General features: G+C 45.7%; 1 protein-coding gene and 1 pseudogene across 3 annotated transcripts in view; both read left to right on the top strand.

Annotated features, from left to right (window-relative positions):
- The window catches only part of SHISA6 (shisa family member 6), a 268,428-nt gene that overhangs the window by 100,723 nt on the left and 142,648 nt on the right, over nucleotides 1-25,057 (top strand). The gene's annotated exons all lie outside the window — the stretch shown is intronic.
- Nucleotides 542-1,164, top strand: LOC107544484 (large ribosomal subunit protein eL15 pseudogene; annotated as a pseudogene).

Genomic DNA, 25,057 nt, shown 5'->3' with positions numbered 1-25,057 from the left:
GAAGCATGGGGAAGTGAAGACGGCAAGCCCGCGAGCTGAGCGGGCCTCGCCCTGGGCCTCCTTGGAGAGCTGGGGAAGGGGCCCCTCAACACGCAGCAGACCCCGAGGGAGAAGGCCAGGACGCTGCTTTACCTATCTAACCGGGTATTTCTTTGGCGTCGCTGACACTGAATATCTCCGGGTGGCTCTGGTTTCCACATGTCAGGAAAGAAGCGCATGAATGTAATTGGTGGGATGGAGGTTGGGGACCGCCACCCTGAAACAAGCATGAGGTTAGCACCCTTCAGTCTGGCAGAGACAGAGGTCAGGGCAGGACATTGACAGAATTTGAAAACCGTGACCAGTGTGGGCAGGGCCTTAACAGAATCTGAAAACCGTGACCAGTATGGGCAGGACATTAACAGAATTTGAAAACCACGAGCAATGTGGATCAGGTGAATAAGAACTGTTCACCTCTCCGAATGCCAATGTTTATCAAAAAATGGGGTGGGGATGGGGGGACGCTTCTTTTCCATTTGGCCGCAGCCATCAGGTGAGCAGGATGGGCGCTGACAGGCACCCCCAGGAGCTGTGGAGGAAGCAGCGGTTGGATGTGATGCGCTTTGTTCTCAGGGCGAGATGCTGGCAGAACCGCCACCTCTGTGCGCTCCACAGGCCCACCAGGCCCCATGAAGCTCACAAGCTGGAATACAAGGCCAAGCGAGGTTATGTCATATATCAGATTCCTCTGCTCCATGATGGCCACAGACGCCCTGTTCCTAAGGGTGGCACCTCCGGGAAGCCTGTCCATCATGGTGATGACCAGCTAAAGCTTGCTCCAGGCCTTCAGTCTGGTGCCGAGGGGCCAGCTGGGGGCCACTGTGGGGCTCGGAGAGTGCTGAGTTCTTACTGGGTTGGTGAAGATGCCATGGACAGATTCTTTGAGGGTATCCTCACTGATCCGTTCCATAAGGCTGAGACCCAGTGGATCACCAAGCCGGTCCACAAGCACAGGCAGATGCGAGGGCTGACGTCTGTAGGCTCAAGAGCCGTGACCTTGGAAAGGGCCACAGGTTCCACCACACTACTGGTGCTTCTCACCCTGCAGCTTGGAGAAGGTGCATTACTCTCCAGCTCACCGTTACAGCTAATATAAGGAATGTTTGTAAAATTCTTACCCAGTAAAGAATTTAGGACAGTCAAAAACAAAATCAAACAAAGCAAATGTAACATTACCAACAAGCTGTGGCTATTCAGGGTCTTTTGTGGTTTCATGTAAATTTTTGGATTATTTGTTCTAGTTCTGTGAAACACACCATTGGTATTTTATGGGGATTGTATTGAATCTATAGAGGCTTTGGTGCTATGGACATTTTATCAATGTTAATTCTTCTTATCCATGACCATAGTGTATGCGTTCATTTATTTTCAATTTCTTTCTTCAGTGTCTTATAATTTTATAAGTACAGGTTTTTTACCTTCTCACAGCATATATAAGAATAAACAAAATGGGTTAAAGGTGTACATGTAAGACCCCAAACCATGAAACTCCTAGAAGAAAACATAGGCAGTAAGGTCTCTGACATGGCTCTTAGAAATGTTTTTCTGATGTATCTCCTTACGCAAGGGAAGCAAAAGAAAAAAATAAACAAATGCGACTACATCAAACTAAAACATGTTTGCACAACAAAGGAACCATCAACAAAATAAGAAGACAGCCTACTGAGTGAGAGAAGATATTCACCAATGATACACCCAATAAGGAATTGATATCCAAAATTTATAAAGAATTCATACAACTCCACCACCACCACCAACAACAACAGCAGCAATCCAGATAGAAATGGGCAAAGGATCTGAATAGATATTTTTTCAAAGAGGACATACAGATGGCAGTAGATATATGAAAAGATGCTCAGTGTCACTAATCATCAGAGAAATGCAAATAAAATCACAATGAGTTATCACCTCACACCTGTCAGAATGGCTGTCATTAATAAACAGCAAACAAGTGTTGGCAAGAATGTTGATAAAAGGGAGCCTTCGTCCACCCTTGGTGGGAATACAGATTGGTGCAGCCACTATGGAAAACAGTATGGGGATTACTAAAAAACTTAAAAATGGAACTGCCTTATGACCCAACAACTCCACTTCTGTGTATTTATCCAAAGAAGCCCGAAACACTAATTCCAAAAGATATATGCACCATTATGTTCAATGCAGTGTTATTTACAATAGCCAAGACATAGAAGCAACTTAAGTGCCCATCAGTAGATGAGTGGATAAAGAAGACATGGTACATACATATAATGGAATATCACTGTGCCATAAAAAAGAACGAAATATTACCATTTGTGACCACATGGATGGACCTAGGGTTTATTATGCTGAGTGAAATAAGTCAGACAGAGAAAGACAAATGCCATATGATTTCACTTGTATTTGGCATTGAAAGAACAAAATAAACGAACAAACAAAACAGAGAAAGACTCACAGATAAAGAGTACAGACTGATGGTTGCCAGAGTGGAGAGGGGTCGGGGGACTGGGTGAAGAGGTGGAGGGATTAAGAAGTGCAAACTGGTAGTCATGGGGAATATGGTCACTAATACTGTAATAACTATGCATAGTACCGGGTGGGTACAAGACTTTTTCGGGGGACCACTCTGTAAATTATATAACTGTCTAATGACTATGCTGTACATCTGATACTATTATAAAATAATATTGAATGTCAACTGTAATTGAAATATAAAAATTAGAAAGGAAAAAAACCGTATGATTTTACTCATATGTCGACCATGAAACAAAAAGTAACAAACAGATAAAACAAACTCCTAGACAGGCAGCAGAATCATGATCACTGAAGGGGAAAGAGGGTGGGAGGAGAGTGGGGGTAAGTGGAGCAAATATATGGTGAGGGAAGGGAAGTAGCCTTTGGATGGGGAGTATGCAACAGAATACATCGATGCCAGAAAAATCATACAATGTTAATAGCAGAGGGTACCCCAGTAAATTTAATCTTAAAAATTTCACCCGCTTTTTCTCCCTCCTCTCTCCCTCATTAATATATTCTATTCTCATGGGCCTCGCTTTCACCTCTAGCTAGGTCCTACTCAAATCCATTTCTTGAGCTCAGACCTCTTCCCTCTGCTCTGTGCCTACATTTCCAACTTTCTGGTGAATATCCCTATAGACATGTCTCACCAAAAACTTAAAAATCATCTTTAACCTTTAACCTATTCCTCTTTCTGACTTCCTTATTATCTTCCCCAAGAATGCCACTATTCCAGGCTCTGAAACCTGTGGGTCATTGTTGATTCCTTTTACCATGTAGATCTTCAGTCTGCCTTTGTTCTGTAACCATAGGAGACATTTCTGTGGTCCCCGTCTTTCATGTGACATTGATGATCCCATCTTACTATCTTGTTTTATTCATTCAACAAGTATCCCTTGAGCTGCGTAGGTATATTAGGACCTATGCCAGGGTGTGGGACACAAAGAAAAATGTGATTCTTGTGCCCATGGAGCTCAAGGGCCTAATGAAAGAGAGATGCGCAAACAAAACAACTATAAGAAAACTGGACTGCTGCTGTAATGGAGACACAGTTGAGAAATGATGGAAGAGGCAGAACTGTATCTGTTGGAAGGATCGGGGTAGGTTTCTCAGAGGCGGTAATACTCAGGTTGAAACTAAGGTTTAGTAGAATTTTACTGGGTTAGGCACTTTGAGACTAGATAGTCTAGGAAAAAGAAAAGGCAGCTAACAATATGTAGAGACACCCAAGATCTTTGTTTTTAGACAATTACATATGACCTTGGCATTTGGATATTCAAAGATAAGTATGACAGGAGATGAAGGCAGGATAATATTTTATGTTATACTGAGGCGTTTAACATTTATCCTCTGGTTGTGGGAAACCGTTAAGGCATTTTGAGCAAAAGAATGACAGGACCAGATTTATACGCTGAAGATTGTTCTGGTCACCCGGTGGTGACTGAAAAAGGAGAGAGAGAAGACTGGATGAGTAGGCACAATATTTTGATGGTCCAGTAGGACATGACTGACAGTGGACGTAGGGAGGAGGGGATAGGATTCATATATAAGAAGAAAGACTCAACAAGACTTGAGGATCTTGATTTGGTTCCTCAGAATCTGAGCCTGAAAAGGGCCCCCACCACGTGTGACAGAAAACTGGCTCCATGGCTTACGCCCTTGTAGCCAACAAGTTTGGCCTGTGCCCGGATCGAGGTGATGCATACGCTGAGTTTAGTACAGTCCACCTCCAGCTCCAGGAAAAACCCTGCACCAGGCCTCAGGGCCTCTGGCGTCGTCATGGGTATACTCAGAGGGCACCATGACAAACGAGGAAATAATAAGATGCTTTGAGGAATGGAGGAAAGATGATGTATCTGTTCATAATTTAGATTTTTAATGTTGTTTGAAATGGAAGACATCATCCCTGCCTTCTGGGACTAAATGCTGGAAGGAGACATCTGTTTATGGAGCTGTCCTGGGCATGTTGTAGAAATTCATGTTTGAATAATTTCAGGTGAACTCTGAGGAAGAAAGGGAACAGATCCTAATGTATTTTTTCTTTCCCTAAGAAAACTCTACCCCAGGGAGTTCTCAACCTGAGCACTATTAATATTTTGGACTGGGTAATTCTTTGTTGCTGGGGGTGGTCTGTTCTTGAGCGTAATCAGATATTTATCAGCATCTCTGGCCCCCCTCCCTTCCTGCTCAGTTGTGATGACAAATAATATCTCCAGACATTGACAGATGTCTCTGGAAATTGACCGATGTCTCTTGTAGGGGCAAAAATGACCCCTGGTGTAGAATCACTGTTGCAGACTAGTGCTTCTCAAATATCAATGCATAGGAATCACCTGGGGTCTTGTTCAAATGCAGATTCTGCTTCAGTAGGTCTGGGGTGGAGAGTCTGCATTTCCGACAAGCTCCCGGGGGATGGATGCTGAGGCTGCTGCTCCAAGGACCTCACTTTGAGTGGTGAGCTCTTCACACTGCCCCACTTGTACCCTTCTACACATCCGACCACCACGTGGGGTAGAGCCTGGTGGCGGCAGAGATCCTACCAGGACCCCTCCTTCTTGTCTCAGCAAGGTCATCCACCAGGCAGGGTCTCCCCTATCTGTGTTCCCTTCTCCACATTCTTGGGTAGAGGGGCACAGGGCAGATGGGAGTAACTTAATGAGACACATCTCGACTGCATCGTTAATGCCTCCGATGGCACACCAAAGCCTTGGGCGTGGAGAGATTGGAGAGGCCCAGAGTAGCTCACACTTCAGCCAAGGCAGCTGTGTCTTAGTCCACGGGGTGCAGTTCAGAGGGCACAGCAGCTAATGGGACCAGATGGTCTGCGCCTTGTTTGTGAGCACGTGCCTCCCGCGTACTCACACAGTGATTTCCTCATTTGTTCCTTCCCTCGGAAACAGAATAGCCATCTTTAAATGCACTGGGGCTGAAGGCTCTCTTCTTCTCAGTCTGTGTGCCGTTGAGCCTTCTGAAGTGAATATTTTTAATCATGGAACTTTCCTTAAAAGTTCTGGCTGCTGGCTTTATTTGGAAGCCAAGTAGGGTCATGATTTGGAGCCAAATAAAGACGCCCCCCACCCCCCACACACTCAGGGATTCTAGCCAGGGCATTGTCACTTTAGCTCCCTTTAAGTGCAAACAATTACAGGAGGTGTCCTGTATAGTAAGTCCTGAATTGTTAATACTTTAGGGTAGAGCTCTTATTAAAACTCTCCAAGGAGGCTCCTGGGAGCCTTTATTCCAGGCCCTGCGCCCCACAGCTCAGAGGGCTGAACCCAGGGGCTGTTTTCAGGTCCCTCTCCTCAGGCCCCAAGGAACTGAGACAGGCTTAAGTTTGTTATCCTGAAGTCTTGCCACAAAATTGAAGTCCAGGAAACCTCTAACACCAAGTGGATGCTTCTCTTGGCCGCTAATAGATGCTCTTTTTATTCCAGAATAGACCTGTTTTTTTCAACATTAAAAATGAGGCCAGTAGCACCCCTCACACTTGCTGTTGGTCTTCCTCAGCCATGGGGAGCCCCTGAGCACCATGGTTGCTCTCCCACTGCTTTGCCTCCATGCAGCAGGGGGTGGGTTGGGAGTGGGGGTTCGGGGGCACATTTGACATAGCCTCAAACCTACATCTCTGTCTAGGCTCACAAAGACAGCTTCGAACCTGCAATTCCTTGAATAAACTCATGACCCTAACCAGTACCTGAACTGATGTTAGGGTGATTGATTTAAAGAGCTGATGTTCAGTAGCTGGGTGACCTTGGGTGATTTGCTTAACCTCTCTGAATCAGGTTTCTCCCTGATTAAATGTGTGTGACGATACTTTCAAGGTTGTGGGCAGTAGGGAGATGTGGTGGTCAGAGGGAAATTACCGTTTGCCGATTGCCAGTGTGCCAGGCATGGCCCCCACCAGAGAGAAACCCTGGTGGGATTTGGGGATCTAAACTGGCCTCAGTTGCCCCTTCACCCCTAACTCTGACCCCTCCCAACCCTGTCCTTTTCCTGACTTTTTTTCAGGCAAAGTGTCTCCCACAGGAGGCCACTGGGAGAAGCCCTGGTCCTTGCTAAGTAGCTTCGAGAGGCCCTGAATTCCTCCCTGTTGGCCAAGGCACTTTTACAAAACTCCGGCCTTCTTGGGACAGGTTGGAGAGCTCAGATGCTACACCTGTGTCTGAGGCTGGGACTGAGGCTGGGGCTAGGAAGGAGCAGGCTCAGCCCAGCAGGGGCCCCGCCCCGCAGGACTGGCCAGAAGCAGCACCGCAGGCCGCCCAAGGCCAGCTCCCCCCGCCCCGTGAAGGCCGCTGCTTCCAGCTGGAGCCCTGCGGCTCTCCGAGCTCTGCCGCCTCACCTGCATGGAGCCAGCCTCCAGGGCTGCTGTGGAGCAGGGGCAAATCCTGCAGTTATGCTCCTCCCGGTCACAGCAAAGTAGCTGCCTCTACCGACTGCAGTTGGAACATCTTATTTAAAGTTCACACCCCGGGAGACCAGGGTGTTGATGGCTCATTTCCCCTAAATGAGCAGAGAATGGCCAGGCCTCTTCCCCTCGGCTGACAGCTGTGGGATGTGTGTTCATCTGGCTGGCCCCTGCCAGCCCTAATGCTGCCTCTGGGTGGAGGACCACCAGGAGCCAGCTGCCAACAGCAGGGCCCCCCTCCTGCTCATTCACGGTGGGTGCGGCTTGCCATCTGCTGACTCCTGGACCCACATCCCCGGGGTGTCCCCTTTAAGTTGCACAGCGAAGCCCCTGCTGAGCAATGGATGGTTTCCCTTCCCTCTTAATGCCGTGCAAGGGAAACAATCTGTGTGGCAGGGAAAGAGGCCCCCCTTGCTTTCCTGGCTTGGGGAGTGAGGGCTGGCACAGCAGCTTCACCCTGCCTGGTGCTGTGCCACGAGACGGGAAGATGGCAAGAGCAGAGAGGCCGTGCAGATTCTGAGGCCTGCACGGTGAGACGAGGCTGTCCCTGCATTTGCACTCTGACCTTCCATCAACATGGACCTCATTCTGAATATGGAATTATTTCTTATTATAAAAGAAACATCTGCCCATTAAAGAAAGTTTGGAAAACACAGACAAGTGTAGAAAATTACAGTCCCAACAAACTCCTCGAGAGCAACTGAATTATTCTCTGCCGCTGTGTGTATCCCCCCTCCCCTTTTTTTAAACAAAGATGTAGACAGTACCTTATATATTAATTATAAATCTTTTGCCCACTTAATGTTGTATCATAAGAATTTTTCACAGCATTACAATATTCTTCCAGACAGGATAGCATGCCTGCTTGGCAGCCAGCCTTTGGAAGGGACGTGATGTATTCAGCTGCTCCATTCCCCTGTTGGTCACACTTAGCGTGATTCCAGTTTTACACTATTATAAATAATACTGTGATGGTAATCGCTGTACATAAATCTCCGCTATGCCTGTAATTACTTCCTTGGATAGGTGTGCGCGTTTTAAGACTCTTATTATATATCATTACATTGCACTGAAGAGATACTGCCCCATTTTATTTCTTTTTTTCTGAATCATGTGTTCATGTCCATGGTCTGTTTTTTCCTTAAGAAAGTTTAACTCTTCTTTCTTTGTAAGCGCATTTTAAATATATGCAAAAAATATTAACTTTCAAAAATTTTAATTGTGATAAAATACACATAAGATTTACTGTATTAACTATTTTTAAGTGTACAGGTCAGTAGTGTGAAGTATATTCACGTTGTTGCAACCATCGCCACCATCCATCTCTAAAACTTGCTCATCTTGAAAACTGAAACACTGTACCCATTAAACCACAACTACCCTTTTCCCTGCCCCCTGGTTCCTGGCACCCACCACTCTGCTTTCTGTGTCTATGAGTCTGACCACTTGAATTACCTCCTATAAGTGAAATGATACCGTGTTGTCCTTTTGTGGCTGGTTTATTTCACTTGGCATAATGTCCTCATGGCTCATCCATGTTGTAGCACGTGTCAGAATTTCATTCCTTTTCAGGCTGAATGACATCCCTTCGTATGCATATATTACATTTTGTTTACCCATTTATCCACCTGTGGACACTTGGGTTGCTTCTACCTTTGGGCCATTGTGAACGATGCTGCTATGAGCATGGGTTTACATTTATGGTGATATTTGACAAACAGAATTCTAACAATTTTAATCAAATCGGACCCGTTAATCCTTCCTCTTACGCTTCCTCTTGCTGTCAGGTTTAGACATGTCTCAGCCAGGATTAGGCGTTTCCTTCTATTTCTTTTACAATCTCACTTTTTCATATTATGTCCTAGACTGTAACTAGAACATGCCTTGATGAATTGTGTGCATTCATATATTTGTTTGTAGGAAACACAGACCCACTCAGAACACCTCAAGTGACAGGAAGCTTATTTAACGATGCCGGGGCATCTCCGGGCTGCCCAAACGGGAGCCTCCCAGGAGCTGGGCAGAGTCTCTCTTTGGCGCCTCCTCTCCCGGTCACAGTTGACCCGTCTGGACCAGGCCTTTCTGCTCACACATGCTTTGAGAGTGCAGAGTTACCGACAAAGTGTGTGGCTTTGAGGTGCCTTGACAGGGACTCCAGCTCCAACTCTACGACTTTACATGTCCAAATACTTTGACTGGAGGACTTGAAACTCTTAGCTTATGTTCTTGAGAGCAAAAACTGACTTTTTAAAAAATTTCTGGCCAATCACCTCTAGCCAGGAAGTCGGAGAGGGCCATGTGATACAAAAAACCAGGCTTTCCAGACCCACCCCCGTATCAGGAGGTTAGTGTAGGGCTTTCAATAGGGCGCGTGGGCTGCACCGCACCTTACTGTGTCTGCATGAGGAGAAACTGTAGACTCACTTTTATTTTTCCCAAATAGATAACCAGTACCTTTTTTTCTCTTTCTTTTCTCCAAATCATTGGATACGGTGTTTCTCATAACCTCATTTCTTAACTTTACTAGGATCTTCTGGGTTTTCCATTTTGTTTCATTTATTTAGTCGTAGGTTGGTACCATACTGTTTTAATGATTGTAGCTTTATATAATGTAATATCTGGTATAAGTTCTCTTTTATTACATTTTTTCCAAAATGTTTTTGCTCTTCTCTTACATCAATTTTTCCCAAGTAGACTTTATTTTATTTATTTATTTAAAACATATCTTTATTATTTCCGAGAGAGGAAGGGAGAGGGAGAGAGAGAGATGGAATCATCAACGATGAGAGAGTCATTGATCGGCTACCTCCTGCACACCCCCAAATGGGGACCGAGCCCACAACCCAGGCATGTGCCCTGACCGGGAATTGAACAGGGATCTCCTGGATTATAGGTCGATGCTCAACCTCTGAGCCACGACTGTTGGCCCCAGGTAGACTTTAGACTCAGCTTGTCAGCTTTTTAGTTCACACATGCATGGTTCTCATTGGAATTGTTTTAAAACCACAATTTAGTTTGAGGAGAATGTAGATTTTTACAATATCTAATGTATGCACTATTTCTACTTAGCTTTAAATAAAAATTAATTTAATTTAGAGGCTTTTTTGTTTTAAGGTATGATGACACCTAAAAACTGGATTCACCTTGCCACCAAACAAAGGCCATTCAAAGTTAATCTCACCCAGCACTCTATTGAGTGAATGAAAAAGTGAATGTTGTATGTTGTCCATGTCCTGAACCTTCACTTCAAGGGAGTTAACAAGCTGTGATGATTGTGTGGATAATTTAGGGGGGGGTCATCTACTTGGAAGCAAAGCAATGTGGGAGATTTTGTGCACCCCCTAATGGGTCCTTGTGACAGTTTAATAACCATTCAGCAGTTCCCAAAATGTAGAGAAAGCATCAGTTTCCATGACTCAGACTTTCGAACGATTAAAATGTGAACAAAAACTGGTGTTTGTTCATTAATTAATTCAACAAACAATTAATGAGCACCCATCACGTGCCAGGTGCAGGGTGGTGATGAAGATGGCCCTTGGCCCTTGCTGGGCAGTAAGTGGTATTAGACATGCTCACCACCGGTAATAACGCAGGAGAAATGGGAGCAAAGGACTTGGCAAGTGCTGTGGGTCCTCAGAGATAGGATCAGGTCACGCCAGCTGGATGCAGAGGGCCTTTCCCAGTTCATGTGGAGAACAGACATAAAAGCCCAATCGATTGATCGATCACCAGGTGGGGGAAGTTGCCCAACGGTTGCATGAACCCACAATGTGGAACACAATATTCCTTCTGCTCCTCATCACTGGGCTAGAATTCCTGATCCTCAGGCCCAGTTCTACCATCTTCCTCTCAGATGCTTTCACCAACTTCACTTTCTAGCCGTAGACTGACTGCCTTTATTTCTCATGGCAGCCCGAGGTGCGGCAAGACCACAGTAAAAACAACATTTTTCTCAACTCCTATCTACTTACATTACTAGCTGTCAGGCTTGGGACAAGTTATTTAAAATGAGGAAGATTTTATTTTTCTTAGGTAATGGAAATAATGAACACATCTTTTGTGAGGTTCTTTCAAGATCCATTAAATTGGATTTTATGTAAAACATAGTCACGTGCCCCATGAGAAGTGGTGACCCTTTTACTAAGAGCTGTCCTTCCCTGCAGATCAGAGGTTCCCTAAACACAGACGTTTCATCCCGCTTCTGCTGGGTTTAGCCCGACTTCACCTTTCAGCGAAAAGAATTCTTTTTACTTAAATCACCACTTTAGACGGAGTCCTGGGCCTTGTCACTGTTCCTCTGAGTTTATTAGCGGAATAAATGTCCCCGGGCCAGCTGCTGAAATGAACACTGGCTTCCTGGCGCGTGCAGTGCCGATTTCTTCTGGAACCTTGTTCGCCACACGCCCCGCACGAGGGGCTCTGCTGCGACAGCTTCGTGGGGGAGCGGAGCCTGTGCTCCGGAGCCGGGAGCCGCTCACAGCCTCCCCGACTCCCGCCCCGTCCCGCCCTCCTCCAGCGATAGGCTCGCTTTTCCCTGGAGGGGCACCTGCTGAGTGTCATCAGCACCCGGCCAGCTCCCCCGGGTGCACCCCGAGTCTCGCTCGCTCGTTCTGAGCAGGTTGCACAGAGGACTTGGAGGCAGGAGGCGGCTGCCTTAGGCGAAGCGGCCCTTTAGAAGCAAATCGCGTTTACAACTCATGTCCCCCTTCCAGGTCTGCTTCATTCTCCTAATGAGGGGGGCCTCTGAGTTCCTTTGCAGCTCTCATGGGTTTTTTAATTGTAAACTTAGTTAAATACGGGCATTTAGGGGACTAGAAAACTAAGATAGTTGCCTTCCTCTTGATGTTATAATTGGGGTACAATTCAGGGATAATTTAATTCAAGGGTTAAAAGCATGGATTTTAAAAATTGAGGTGTAACATAAATCCTAAAATATGGAATGTGTACTGATCTTAAGTGTATAAATCAATGACTTTTTTACATATCTCTCTATCATCTCTCATCTTCTACCCATCGATCCATCCATCCCCCCTCCCTTATCCAGCACCCTGTGTGATTCCCTGTGACCCCCTCCCAATATATATTTAAGCCCTGGAGATGACCACTGTTCTGCTCCTGTAATTATCAGATAGTTTTGCCTCTTCTTTTGGAGTCTCTTTCAAAAGAACTTGGTGTTGGTCTTCATATAAATGGAACTGTAGGGCGTGTACTATGTTACGTCTGGCTTTTCACTTAATATTATACCTGAGAAAGTCATTATGTTGTTTCACATGCCGGTAGTTCACACTTTATACAGGATTGAATTTTATCAATATGCCACAGTATAATTACTCAATCTCCATTTGATGGGCATTCTGATCAGTTCCAGTTTTTTCAGCAACATTTGGTATTGCCGGTCTTTTTCATTTTAGCCATCCTGGTGGGTGTGTAGTGTTACCCCATTGTGGTTAAAAAACATCAAAATTTTAAAGCCATAATAAACTTATGTTTGAGCCCTGGGCCATCCACCAATGAGATACGTGACTAGGAGCAAGATAATTAAACCTAAAGACTCTGGGATTGTTTCCTCAACTACAAAATAAGAGGTGCTCTCGCCCACCGCCAGAGGTTTTATGAAGATTAAATGAGACAGTGGTTACAAAGCAGAAGGTCTGGCTCATAGAACCCTCAGTATTAAACAATAACTAGAATAGCGATTGTTAGTGTGATTATGATTATTACTGCAACTGATGTCATTTGGGTCAACAGATTCCTTATCCAGTTAAGGTTTGGATGAAACTGTCAAAACATAAACATGTTTTAATGGTTTAATGTTTTCTAAGGCAATTGGCATGAATTTATATGGGAACATATAAAGACATTATTGGTTGAAATTGTCAAAGCATAAACATGTTTTAATGGTTTAATGTTTTCTAAGGCAATCGGCATGGATTTATGAATTGTTAAATTGGCATTTAGGAAATAAAAAAGAAGAAATTTCTTTACTCCATCAACAACTATCCAGTGGGCGCAGTCTGTGTGCCCAGCACTGTTCTAGATTCTGGGTTTTCCTTCTTGTGGCATGTAAACTCGAGGGTGGAAGAGGGAGTACATACAATAAACAACAGCCAAGGAGGTGAATAATATAGGTGGTTTTTTTTAAAACAAAATAGGTTTTTATTGATTTTAGAGAGAGAGGAAGGGAAAAAGAGAGAGAGAGAAACATCTGTGTGATAGAAAAACATCTATAGGTTGCCTCTCGCATGCATCCCGACTGGAATGGAACCCACCGCAACCTGGCTATGTGCCCTGACCGGGAATCGAACAGGTGACCTTTCAGTGCCCAGGACAACCAATTGAGCCACACTGGCCAGGGCTAAGATAGTTTTATATAATGATTGATCACATGATGAAAGTAAAACCCTGTGATGGAGAATGCTGGGGAGCCTGCAGTAGATGGGGTGATCAGCGAAGATCTCTCTTAGGAGTTAACATTTGCAATAAGACCTAAATGATTAAGGAGCCTTGAGGCTTGCACAAGTCTGAGGACAGAGTATTCCAGGTGGAGGGACCTGAGAGTGCAAAAGCTATAGGACAGGCACGAGCTGGGCATCCTGAAAAAGAGAAAGAACCCAAGGAAAGTGGGATGAGGGAGGAAGACCGGCAGGGCATTGGCATGGAGTGTCTTGCAGATAATTGTACATTTTTAATTTGAGTGCATTATGCAGCCTTGAAAGATGTTTAGAAGAGGCATAGCATGATCTGATGTCTATTTTTAGGTTACTTTTAGTTGCACTATGTATAGAACAGATGGCAGTGGGTAAAGAGGTAAGTAGGGAGGCTGCTCCAGCTGTTGCAGGTGAGAGGTGGGGCTGGCTTGGCTGAGGAGGTGGCAGGAGAGATGGAGAAGAGTGGGCACAAAAGAGACAGATTTTGTGTATAGTCCTTAGGAATCAAGACTCTGGGATCGGGTACGTGACGCTGGGGAGGACTGGAGGAGAGGCAGTCAGGGGGCTGTATAAATAAGGTTCTCTTCTGACCATTGTTCTAGGTTGAATTGTATCCCCTAAAAACACAGGCTGAAGTCCCCATTCCTGTACCTGTGAGTGGGACCTCATTTGGAAATAGGACTTTTTCAGATGCAGTCAAGTTAAGATGAGGTCATGCTGAATTAGGATGGGCCTTTATCCACTGTGACAATGGTTGATGCTGGCGAGAATGGGTTTGTGGAGAGATGAATGTACAAGTCGGATGGGAGAGAACTGAGAACAAAGTGTGATGTGAAGGAAGTTACTTATGTCTTTCAGTCTCCCTATGAGATAGGTGATACTGTAGTCCCCATTTTTAGACGAGCGAAGTGGGAGGTTAAGTAATTTGTCCTAAATCGCACAGCTAATAAGAAACAGAGGTGAGATTGAGCCAAATGCTTGGTGCGGCTCTAGAGTGTAGACCCTTTGCCCACATACTGTGAAATTGTGCCTGATTTTGCCCGGCCAGGCTCACTTGCTCAGGCCTTGAATGGCAACAGCTACCATTTATTATTTAATGTATCTACTCAAGATCTTAAACACTTTCCATTTATTAATTTGATTATCACAAAACCTTCATTAAGTACTACTATTAGTTTCATTTTTAGTAGAAGAATTTAGGGTTCAGAGAGGTCACATCGTTTACCTAAAGTCCCACAGCTATGAGATGGCAGCTCGTTGGCTCTTGTCACTGGTGGTTCTGTTGGGTGAGTGCAGGGAAGTGAGACGGAGGCCAGGGGCAGTTACAAGGATGGACCATGGCATCTCCCCTGGATGAGGGGGGGGAGGAAGGCTCAGGATGGAGACGGGTGATTTATCAGAGTCTGCGCTGGAAACAGATGGTCCTCCTAAAGGGGCAATTTGAGAAGAGTTTGACAAAACCATCATGAAAAAGAAGTAGGTAGGTTTACAGAAACCATGGGGATGGTGTAGTTTCTCAGACTAGTGACGGTGGCGTGCCATTCTGCTCCAGGGCTGGAGGGGCAGGGACGGGAGCAGGGATGGGAACAAGAAGGGAACGCAGTGCAGAGAGGAGCTTCTGCAGCCCATCCGTGGACGGGCCTGGGTACAGTCTCAGTCTCCTCCTGCCCTCTCCCCTGTTGGTGCCTCTCCCTGGCCAGACTCACTGTGATGCCATTCACAGAGGTCAGATGAAGGCCCTGCCACCCCCGTTGCCAGCCTTGGGTACACACATAGGAGGAACAGGGCCTGCAGGGATGGGGTTAGCCAGGTGGTCTCGAGGAGGGTCATGCTCTGCCTGCCACCCACTGAGTAAAGAAGACCAAGTGTCTGAGAGCAGAGGGAAGGGAGAGGCCTTGGACTTGCTGCTGACAGGGATGCGCCCCAGCAAGAGAGGGGTGGTGGAGAAGCACGATGGGCTTGCCTTGTGGGTGGACCAAGAGCCTGGGTCATGGGTGTGCACTAATAAATTCACCGTGCCAAACAGAGGAAAATGGGAAAACGGAGGCTGTTCAGCACCTCGCCTCTGAGGCATCCATGCCCCTGCCCCCGCCCCGGGAGTGGTGGATTTCAGGGTGGAGGAAACTGCAAGAGCTCACCCCAAGGGGGGACAATGTCGGGGGAAGTTCATGTGGGTAATTTCCCGTATATGTTCCCCTGCAGCTTTCTGTTCTCTTAGCACCAGTGCAGCTGCCCCTCGTTCACCCCCAACCTGGGATGAAAGGAGACGGGAGGCCAATCAGAGCCCATGAGCCTAGCATGCTCCCAGCGAGGTCCCCACCCCCTTCTCCCTGCCCTGCCCACTTCGATCAAGGCTCCCTTGTGTCTTTGCCTGGGACCCAGAGTGGGCAACCTTGCTTTGCTCCCGGAAGGAAACATCTGGACAGAGTCACAGGGGACATTAACGCAGTGAGCTCTGGGCTACGCTGCGCCCTGGGCCTGATTTCACTCGTCTTGTTTTGTGTTTTCACTTCAGATTTTCCAAGCTGCCCTAATCACTATGACAACAAGTACTTAATCCAAATCGACGTAAAGAGTCCCGCATTTCATTATGAACCTTTTCTCACTGGTATATAATAGTCCACAAATTAAATTGCCCTCCCTTTGGGAGACAAAGTCTGAAAAATTATAGCCCCTAAAAATCGTCTCTCTAATTTCTTACACTGCACTGTCTCAGTCGGAAGGGTCCCTCCCAGGTGCTTTGGAAGAGGTGGGGTCCCTTGAGCAGCTGCTAGAAGCTTGGCTTTGCAAGAAGCAAGGTGGAATGCAAGGGACCCCCCAGTATACATAGTGGGATTTAGGTCCTGTCCTAAATCACAGGTTGGCAACTCTGTGACTTTGTGTAACTATTTAACCTCTCTGACACTATCTACTCACCTGCAAAGTGGAGATGATATTAACATTTTTTCAAATATTTTCCTCTAGATAATAAGGCATTCGTTGCCAGCGTCTCCGGGTAAAGGGACGTGACAAAATTGCTTAAGATGCCAGAGTGTTTCGGCGTCACTCCATTGCTCCCCCTAATTCAGCTGCGCTCACAGGCAGCCCTGTGTTTGCAGAGTGTGAGGAGAGGAAGGAAACAGAGGAGAGCAGGTCTCAGGCGCCCCACGGGCTGCCCGCTGTGTCTGCCCGGCGCTAAGAGGGGATTTGACCGATTCTCAGGTTTTTGCACTGACCTCTGAGATCTGCCCGAATCTCCTAGGATGTTTGGGGCAAGGAAGGCGTCTCCCCTCCCTGCACAGAGCCCCTGCAGCTTTTGCCTCGCCTACCCAGGCCTGATCTTCAGGACTCTTCTCAGCCAGGGTCCTGCTGTCAAGGATGAGATGGAACTGAAATGGCGATCACAGCCAGAGACGGGAATTTGGTTAGACTTTGGGCAGCTTTCCAAGGGAACTGCAGCCAGTACACCCGAGGAAAAAATAAATGGTGCGCTGGGGTCCCCTGGAATAGAAATCGACCTCCACACCGTTCGCCCCAGCGCAGGAGGCTGTGGGCTGCGTGGGGAGAGCTCGGTCCCACCTGGGAAGGGTTAGTCACGGCCAGCAGTCGTGACCTTGCACTACGTTTTCTCTCCGCAGCCCCAGTTTCCTCATCTGTAAATATTAAGGCTGGAAAAGGTGAGCTTGGGCACTCCCTCAGTTGTAACGTTCTCCGATTCCCTCTCAGTGGTGGGGGACGGGGCGGGTTTAGTCTTCATAAAATCTCTGCAGGTTAATGTCACCACCAAGCAGCCCTCTCTCATCCCCTTGGTTAATAATTAGGACACACTAGAGCTGTGGTCTTCATACTTTTATTTTTGAGCCATGTAATGCTTTCTTTAAAAAAAAAAAAAAGCTTACCCCAAAGCCTATATAATATACAAGAGACCACAGCAGAGCTGCCCTGTTCCAGTGAATGAGGTTGACCTAGAGTTTGTCCTTGGCTACAGCTGGAGACCTCCGTAGAGTACAGAGGTTTTTATTTGTTTGGTTTGGTTTCAAACACAAAGTACCAGCTTTCTTGAATTGAAACCAACAAAGCTGATGGTTCAGGGGGGGCATTAATTTGGATTGAAAGGAGCTGGTATATGAATGACCTTCTGGGGATTTGCCCCAGTGCAGTGGTTATGAAACTGTCTTCCAGGCTCTGCCCTCCACCGGCCTGGCCTGTGAGCCTAATCCTTCTGCATCTGACAAGAGCTTCTGCTTCCCTAGAGCAGAATGATAAGATGAAAGCACCGTCTTTTAAAAGTATGTTTTTATTGACTTTAGAGAGAGGAAGGAGGGGAGAGAGAGAAACAACTATCGGCTGCCTCCTGCACGCCCCCTACCAGGGATGGAGCCCGCAACCCAAGCCTGTGCCCTGACTGGGAATTGAAATAACGACCTTTCGGTGCATTGGCCGATGCTCAGCCAACTAAGCCACACCGCCTAGGGCTAAAAGCATCATTTTGAAAGTCATGAGTTGGGGTGTGGTGTCCAGAACTATCTGTGTGTCTTTGAGAAAACCTCTACTCACCCTCTGGGTTTCCGTTTCCTCCTCTGTCAAATGCGAGTGTTGGGCAAGGTGGTTCCCAGAACATTCCGGCAAAATGGGATTGTTTACCCTGAGCCCTCACAGCTATGGATGCATGGCCTTCGCCAGGTGTGCAGCCCACCTGGTGACAATCTCCAGGTCCTGGCTGCAGAGTCAGCAGAGGGATGATGTCGGTGGGCAGATGGGTGAGGTTCCCCGAAGTATTTGCCAGCAGCTCTGCTAACTCCGTAGACTCTGGAGGAAATAGCCCTGATGGGCCTGTGTGACAAGCACTAGCACTGTGACATAAATGAAGCGTTCCCAGGAGCTGCTCTCCAGAGATTTTTAAACTAGTAAATAGTCGCTGTCAGTGCAACCTGCAATCAGACCTGGCCTGCTCCCAGTTTACCTTGGTGGAGGGAGCTCAGAGCTGTCTTTCTCGCTCAGAAAGAAGTGACAGCGTAGAGGAACACAGGCCTCCTGGCTCCCCTTCTGCCCATTGTGGAGACCTGGTGTGGGCTCTGGGGAGCTGGAGGACCCTTGGGGTTTCCTGGGGGAAGAGACATCAGGCCACATAGCAAAGCCTGAGCTCTCTCCAGCTCCTTCTGCTCTGGGCTCCTTCTGGCCCGAGGGCAGCTTGGGGCACATGCAGAGTAAGAGGACCCCAGGGAGTTCCCGCCTGGGAAAGGGGAAAGACTATAGTCTTGGTGTGAGTAGCAGCTTCATGTATTGAGGCTTATCGGTGCAGAGTAGTAGATGAAAAGATTTATAACAGGATCTTATTTAATCCTTACCACCCTCCTGCCAGGTGGGTATTAGTATCTGTGCTTGATAAATGCCTTGTCATTTACACAAGGAAAAGTGACCCTTCTCACTCCCCAGCCTTTGTACTTCTTTTTATAAAATGACATTTATTACAGTTTTTTCATAAAAATAAGTACAAAGAGGAAATCAAAGAATGGTCCAAGATCCCATTCCTTAATTCCAGATAAACTCTGTAAATAGTACAAAAATTAAAATAACCCATATACATGTTTAGAAAAGTCAGACAGTAAAGAAAGTAATAAAACTCAGAGGTGAATACCTCTCATCCTTCATTCCAGACCCTTTCCCCAAAGGAAAGGAAGTTTTAGTAGTTTGTTTGCATGATTATTTCCAGAAACAAATATTGTTTATATGAACCATCCTACCTACCAGGGGTTTCTATATATTTTTGTGCATATTATTTTCATTCTTATTTATATGAAAGGGATCAGACTGAAACATTACCCCATTCCTTGCTTTTTTTTTTTTTTTTTAGCTTTCTATAGCTTGGAGATTTTCCCCCATCCTCACATAGAGGTCTGCGTCATTCTTTTTAACAGCCACATAATATTCCATCACATGGATTCCAGTTTCTCCACCCCCCCAACCCCCCACCAGTGACAGGAACTATTGCAATCAACGTGTCACTGTCCAGCCTGGTTCAAATAGTATGGAAAAACTGGAGGGCGTATGTGTAGGGTAAACTCCTAGCTGTGAGATACCAAGTGAAAAGCCTGTCCTTCAAGTAGCCACCCCTAATTTACACTCCCATCGGCAGCAGTGAAAGAGCCCCTTCCCCTGGCATTCCAGTTCCCTGGCATTGGGGACACCACATGGTAAGGTTAGCCCATTAGTTTTTTAGAAAGGTACTTCATATTTTGATTTGCATTTCCTTAATTATGAATGAAGGTTAATCATTTTTATATCTCCATTGACCTTTAATATTTTTTCATTTTTGGGGGGGAGAGATAATTAGTTATATTCCTTGTGGATTCTTCTAGATGATGATGATGATGATAATTATTATTACTGATATGATTGAGCAGTAAACAGAGGGAAAACCCCTTTCTCACCTGTATTGATTTTTGTTTGTGGTATATTTTTCCATAGAGAAGTTCAGCAGTGAGGTGACTGCTTAGCAGGCTGCCAAGCCATCTGAGCTCCATCCGAGCTCCCTGTCAGCTGTCCAGAGACTGGGCTCCGTGTCTGTTCTGGGCTCATACTTTGCATTTCAAACAGGCTCGAAAGATAGAGAGTTGTTCCCCCTATCACAGAAGCTACTTTTGGTTTTATTTCATCACAGTAGTGCACTTTTATTGCCCTATTTGCATACCAGATTTTCCAGAGCAGCTCCAGTATCACTTAACTTTATTTCTGCCAATAAAGACAATTTGCTCAAAGTTAAAAATGTGGAATCTAATGTACCAATCTTTTCTTAATGAATTATGGGGTTTGTGTACCTCTTGAAGATTATAAATAAATGCATCTATGACTTTAGAAATTCTACAGTTTTACTGCTTATTTGGCAAATATCATCGGGTAGCTTTTTCTTTCCCTCAGTGAGGATGTGCAGATTATTTAGTCTCAGTTCTTAAAAACTGGAGACTCTGTTTCCTTTATTGTTGAAGGATAATTTGGCAGTGGATAAGATCCTAGGTAACAGTTACTCAACCAAAAACTAACTAGCTAACTAACTAGTGACCTGTCAATCTATTACCCATTTATCTATTTATCCATCCAGCACATATCTGTGTATGCACCCATTGTTTATTTACCTATCTTTCTACCTCTCATCTGTCTCCCTACCTCTCTGTTATTAAACAAAAAAGAATCATTTAACAGTCAAACAGCTCCCCAATTATCTAGCATAGGAAATAAAACACAGAAGCACCTCCTGTACCCTTCCTCAATTACATTCCCCTCGACCTCCAGAAGTGTCTGTTTTCCTGAAAACAGTGTTAATCATTTCCCTGTCCTTGTATAACAGTACATATGCGCATATCCTTAAACAGTAGACTGCTGTATTGCCTGTTGTAAAACTCTCTAGGTGATACCATCCTGTTTTCCTTCAGCTTGGTGAGTGGACTCCACACTCACTGCAGATCACCCTTTGCTACTGAGAGCGCCGGCTCATTTCATTTGAGTGGCTGTGTGGGTTACGCTTCCTGAGTAGACCACTGTTTATCACTGTCCTCTAGGTAGGAATAGAGGGCTTTCCCCCAGTTTGTCTTTATCACAAACAGCATTGCATATCAGCATGTCCTTGCATATTTTACTTGCACTTATTGAGGACCTGTCTAGGACACATACCTAAAGGTGGAGTGGCCGGTTTCATGATACAGCCTTCTCACCTGTATTAGCCGTTGCAAGGTTCTTTCCGAAGCCCTTGGACCAGTTCACACCCCCCCAGAAGCGCTCAGGAGTTCTTGTGCCTGCTTGTCCCTGGCGGTAGTCTCAGGCGTCTTCACTTTTGCAGTCTCCTGGGTCTGAAGTGCTATCTCATTACGGTTTTAATTTGGCTTTCTCTGATTACTTGTGAGACTGAACACCACTGTGTGTGTGGGCCCTTCGAGTTTGTTCTTCTGTGACTTGTCTGTTATCTCTTCTGCCTGTTTTCTCTGTTGGGTTGTCTTACTTTCTTATTAACTTGAAGTTATTTATGTGTTCTGGATATTAATGAACATGTATGTTTCTAGCGCTTGACTTGTAGTTTTATGATTGCGTTTTATGTATCACAGTTTAAAATTTTTCAGTTGTTTCCTCTTCAGTCTGTGCCCTTTGACTCTTGTTTAAAAATCCTTCCCAGCCCAGCTGGTGTAGCTCAGTGGTTGAGCATCGACCTAGGATCCAGGAGATTGTGGTTCAGTTCCTGGTCAATGCTTGGATGTCAGGCTCAATCCCCAGTATAGGGCGTGCAGGAGGCAGCCGACCAATGACTCTCTTCATCACTGATGTTTCTATCTCTCTTTCCCCCTTTCCCTTCCTCTCTCTGAAATCAATAAAGACATATTTAAAAACAAAACCCTTCCCAGCTTTGAGATCATTAACATATTCTTCAATAGTCTTTTCTAACAGGGTTAAAGTTTTATTTTTCATGTTTAGGTCTATAGTTCTCCTTGAATTATTTTTGTATTTTTCTGTATTTGTGTGTGTGTGCATGTGTGTATTTTTCCAAATTGTTCTACCTCTATTAAGTTTGAAAAGTCTGGGGTTTTGTTTGTTTTTTTAAATGTGTTGGGGTTTTTTTATTGATTTTAGAGAGAGGAAGGGAGAGGGGAACAGAGATAGAAACATCAGTGAGAGAGAAACACCAGTCGGCTGCCTCCTGCATGCCCCCACTGGGGATCAAGCCCGCAACCCGGGCATGTCCCCCGACCGGGAATTGAACCGGTAACCCCTTGGTGCGATGCTCAGCCTGAGTCACAACTGCCAGGTGAGTCTGTGTTTTTTTCTGAAGAAAATTTTTCTGTTGTTCCTTCTTTTCATTATTTTAATTAGTTTATAATACAAAAATCTCTACTCAAAAATATTAGCAAACCCTTAAGTAGCACTTAGCAGTATTGTTCTAAACGCCTTACATATTAACTCATTTAATCTTCTCAACAACCTATGAAATGGGTTCTGTTATTGTTTCCCTTTTGCGTTTGAAGAAACACATGCACGAAGAGGTTTGACTCTCGTCGGCCGGGTTCCAGTGCGTGTTCTGTGACCAGCACACCGTCCTGCCTCTACAGAAATAAAATGTTCAAAACCCTTAATGGGTTGCTTCACTTTCTATAGGTTCAGTGTTTTATGAAGGTGGCTTTTCCCTTTTATTTTTTAAATGGCATTTCACTGGAGTATATTTAGATACTGTTCTTTCTAATATATAGTCTGATGCTTAATCTTTTTTCTTTAATCTTCACCTGAGGATATATTTTCCGTTGCTTTTCAGAGAGAGAGAGAAACATCAATGTGAGAGAGACACAGGGATTGGTTGCCTCCCACATGCACCCTAACTGGGGCCGGGATCGAGCCTGCAACTTGACCGGAATCCAACCCCAGACCCTTCAGTCCGAGGGCCGATGCTCTCACCCCTGAGCCAGCCAAACCAGCTGGGGCTGATGCTTGATCACTTTTGTATCTAAAGACTAAAGTCTTCCATCAGAAAAACATAAGTTTTAATGATTCCTTCTGAATTATCCATCTGTCTCTCTGCGAAGAGCACTGTTTGAAATAGTAGCTTCCATCGTGGCCCTGCCTCTTCTTTTCTCCCATTGTTTCTGTCTCTCTGTCTCGCTGAGTACCCCATACATCTCTCTCACCGGAGTTTTCTTCACCAGTTTCCTTGGGTATCCACTCTCTTGTCCATATGCGGCTCAGGTAAACTGTCCTGATCAGTCTGTTTCTCTCCTCTGGCTATTGACCTATCTTCACAGATGCAGAATTCTCTTAAATCTTATTGAGATCACCATTCAGATATTGCTTCATTTTTTCCCTCCTGTTTCTTGCAACAAACTTCTTTTACACAGAAATGTTCCCTCTTTTTACTCAGGGCTCCTTCCTAATGGAGCCCCCAGCATTGCAGAGCTGCCAGAACCCAGCCTCAGGCTTCGCCTTAGCTCTCTCCTGCCTCCTGCCTGGGGACAGTTGAGCTGTGACTTCCAGGTGATGGTGAGGGTGATGGTGATGGTGATGGTGATGGTGATGGTGATGGTGATGGTGATGGTGAGGGGAAGCAGCAGACCTGGAGGCTGGGAAGTCATCCCTCTTAGCACAGTTCAGTTCAAGTGGTAGGGGGCATGATCTGCAGCCTGAGGGGCCCCCCTTGTTCCCGTCTGGGGCCGTGTGTTTGCCTGTGTTGTGACAATGGCATGCCCTTGCTCTGTCCCAGGGGTGCCCACAGAGCCCTTGCTTATTTCTTCCTGGAGCTCTGCTGGATACATGGCTATTTTTCTGGAATTGTAATTTGGGCAATGTTTGCGCTCCTCTGGCTCCCTGCCTCAGGGTCGGCAGAGAGCATACGCTTGGGGTAGTAGCTCCCTGACAGAGAATGGCATGGGACTTTGTGTTATGGCTAAAGAATTCTGTGGTATCTTTTTATAACATTCCTATCATCAGCTGATGAACTCCGCATCGCCAGGGCAAAGGAGAGGCCTTGGCCCCCGTCTTCCTACCGTCCACCTGTGTAGGGCTCCGCTGTTACCCACTGAGCTTCTCTTCACACTGCCCTTGTTCAGGCTAAACCAGCTGTTCCTTGGAGGGGCACAGAGACGGAAATCATCCTAGACCCTGACCTCCTGTATCCAGTGGAGGAGCGACCTGTCGCTGGTTCTCTCTAACACAATATTCATAAAGTGTGGTCTCTGGTCCTGAGTTACCTGCATCACCTGAGAACTTGCTAGAAATGCACATGATCAGGCCTCACCTCGGACCTACTAAATGAGCACTCCCAGGGCTGGGACCTGACAATCTGTGTGCAGCCCAGGTGGGTCTGATGGGTTCAAGTTCAAGGAGCATGGCTTGAGCAAAAGCAGAAACTGCCACTGTGCCTTCCTCAAAAGTGTCCCAAGAGATGACTCTGAAGAGTATAAAGTGTCCCAAGAGATGACCCTGGAGAGTTGGGTGCTCACTGACAACCCCTAGACTTGGTTTTCGTGTTTACTTGCCATTTCATTTAACTCAATGTTTTCCAAACTGATTTGACCATCAATTCTTTATTCCTGTCCAATGCTCTTGGTCCTGGCCCCTCAGCACACCCTCTCTTTTCCCAATTCAAAACCTCAGTCCTTGAAGCTCAACACTTCTGAGCTCCAGCTTCAAAGAACTTGTTCAACACCAGGTGAACTTGAGGCTCGGAGTGCCCCCTGGGTCCTGGCTGACGTCTCAGAGAGGAGTCACCATGGCACTTGGGTGGTGCCGGGTGAGGTTGCTAGGGTGAGAGTTGTAGAAAGATTGTGTACTCCAACCTCAGTTTTTCTATCAATAAAATGGGAAAATAAGTCACAATAGACAACTCACCATGCAGTAGTGATTCAGATTTTAAATAAATAGTACATATGAAAGATCTTTGTAAATTGTATCATGCTACAAAGTGTTCATAATTATTATGCAAAAATTAAGCTGTGTTTTCAGAAGCTCTGTCCCTCTACCTGGCATATAGTAGGTGATTAGGAAATTTCAGTTTCCTTTCAAACAGCTTAGCCCCAAAGCACTAGGGCAGTGCTTCATCCTAGGGGACCTTGTTCCAGCTGACAGGTAAGGATAATTGTAAGTAGCACAGGCACTGTTTTGTGTTCCAGCTTCCTCAGTATTGACTTGTTTATAAAATTTTTTATTTATAAGAAGCACAAAAATAAACCAGCCCAGATTC

The sequence above is a fragment of the Miniopterus natalensis genome, chromosome 17 (genome assembly GCF_054644295.1).
Source record: "Miniopterus natalensis isolate mMinNat1 chromosome 17, mMinNat1.hap1, whole genome shotgun sequence".
Taxonomy (NCBI): Eukaryota; Metazoa; Chordata; class Mammalia; order Chiroptera; family Miniopteridae; genus Miniopterus; species Miniopterus natalensis.
Note: the sequence above shows the minus strand (reverse complement) of the source record. Positions and strands in the feature narration are given on the sequence as shown.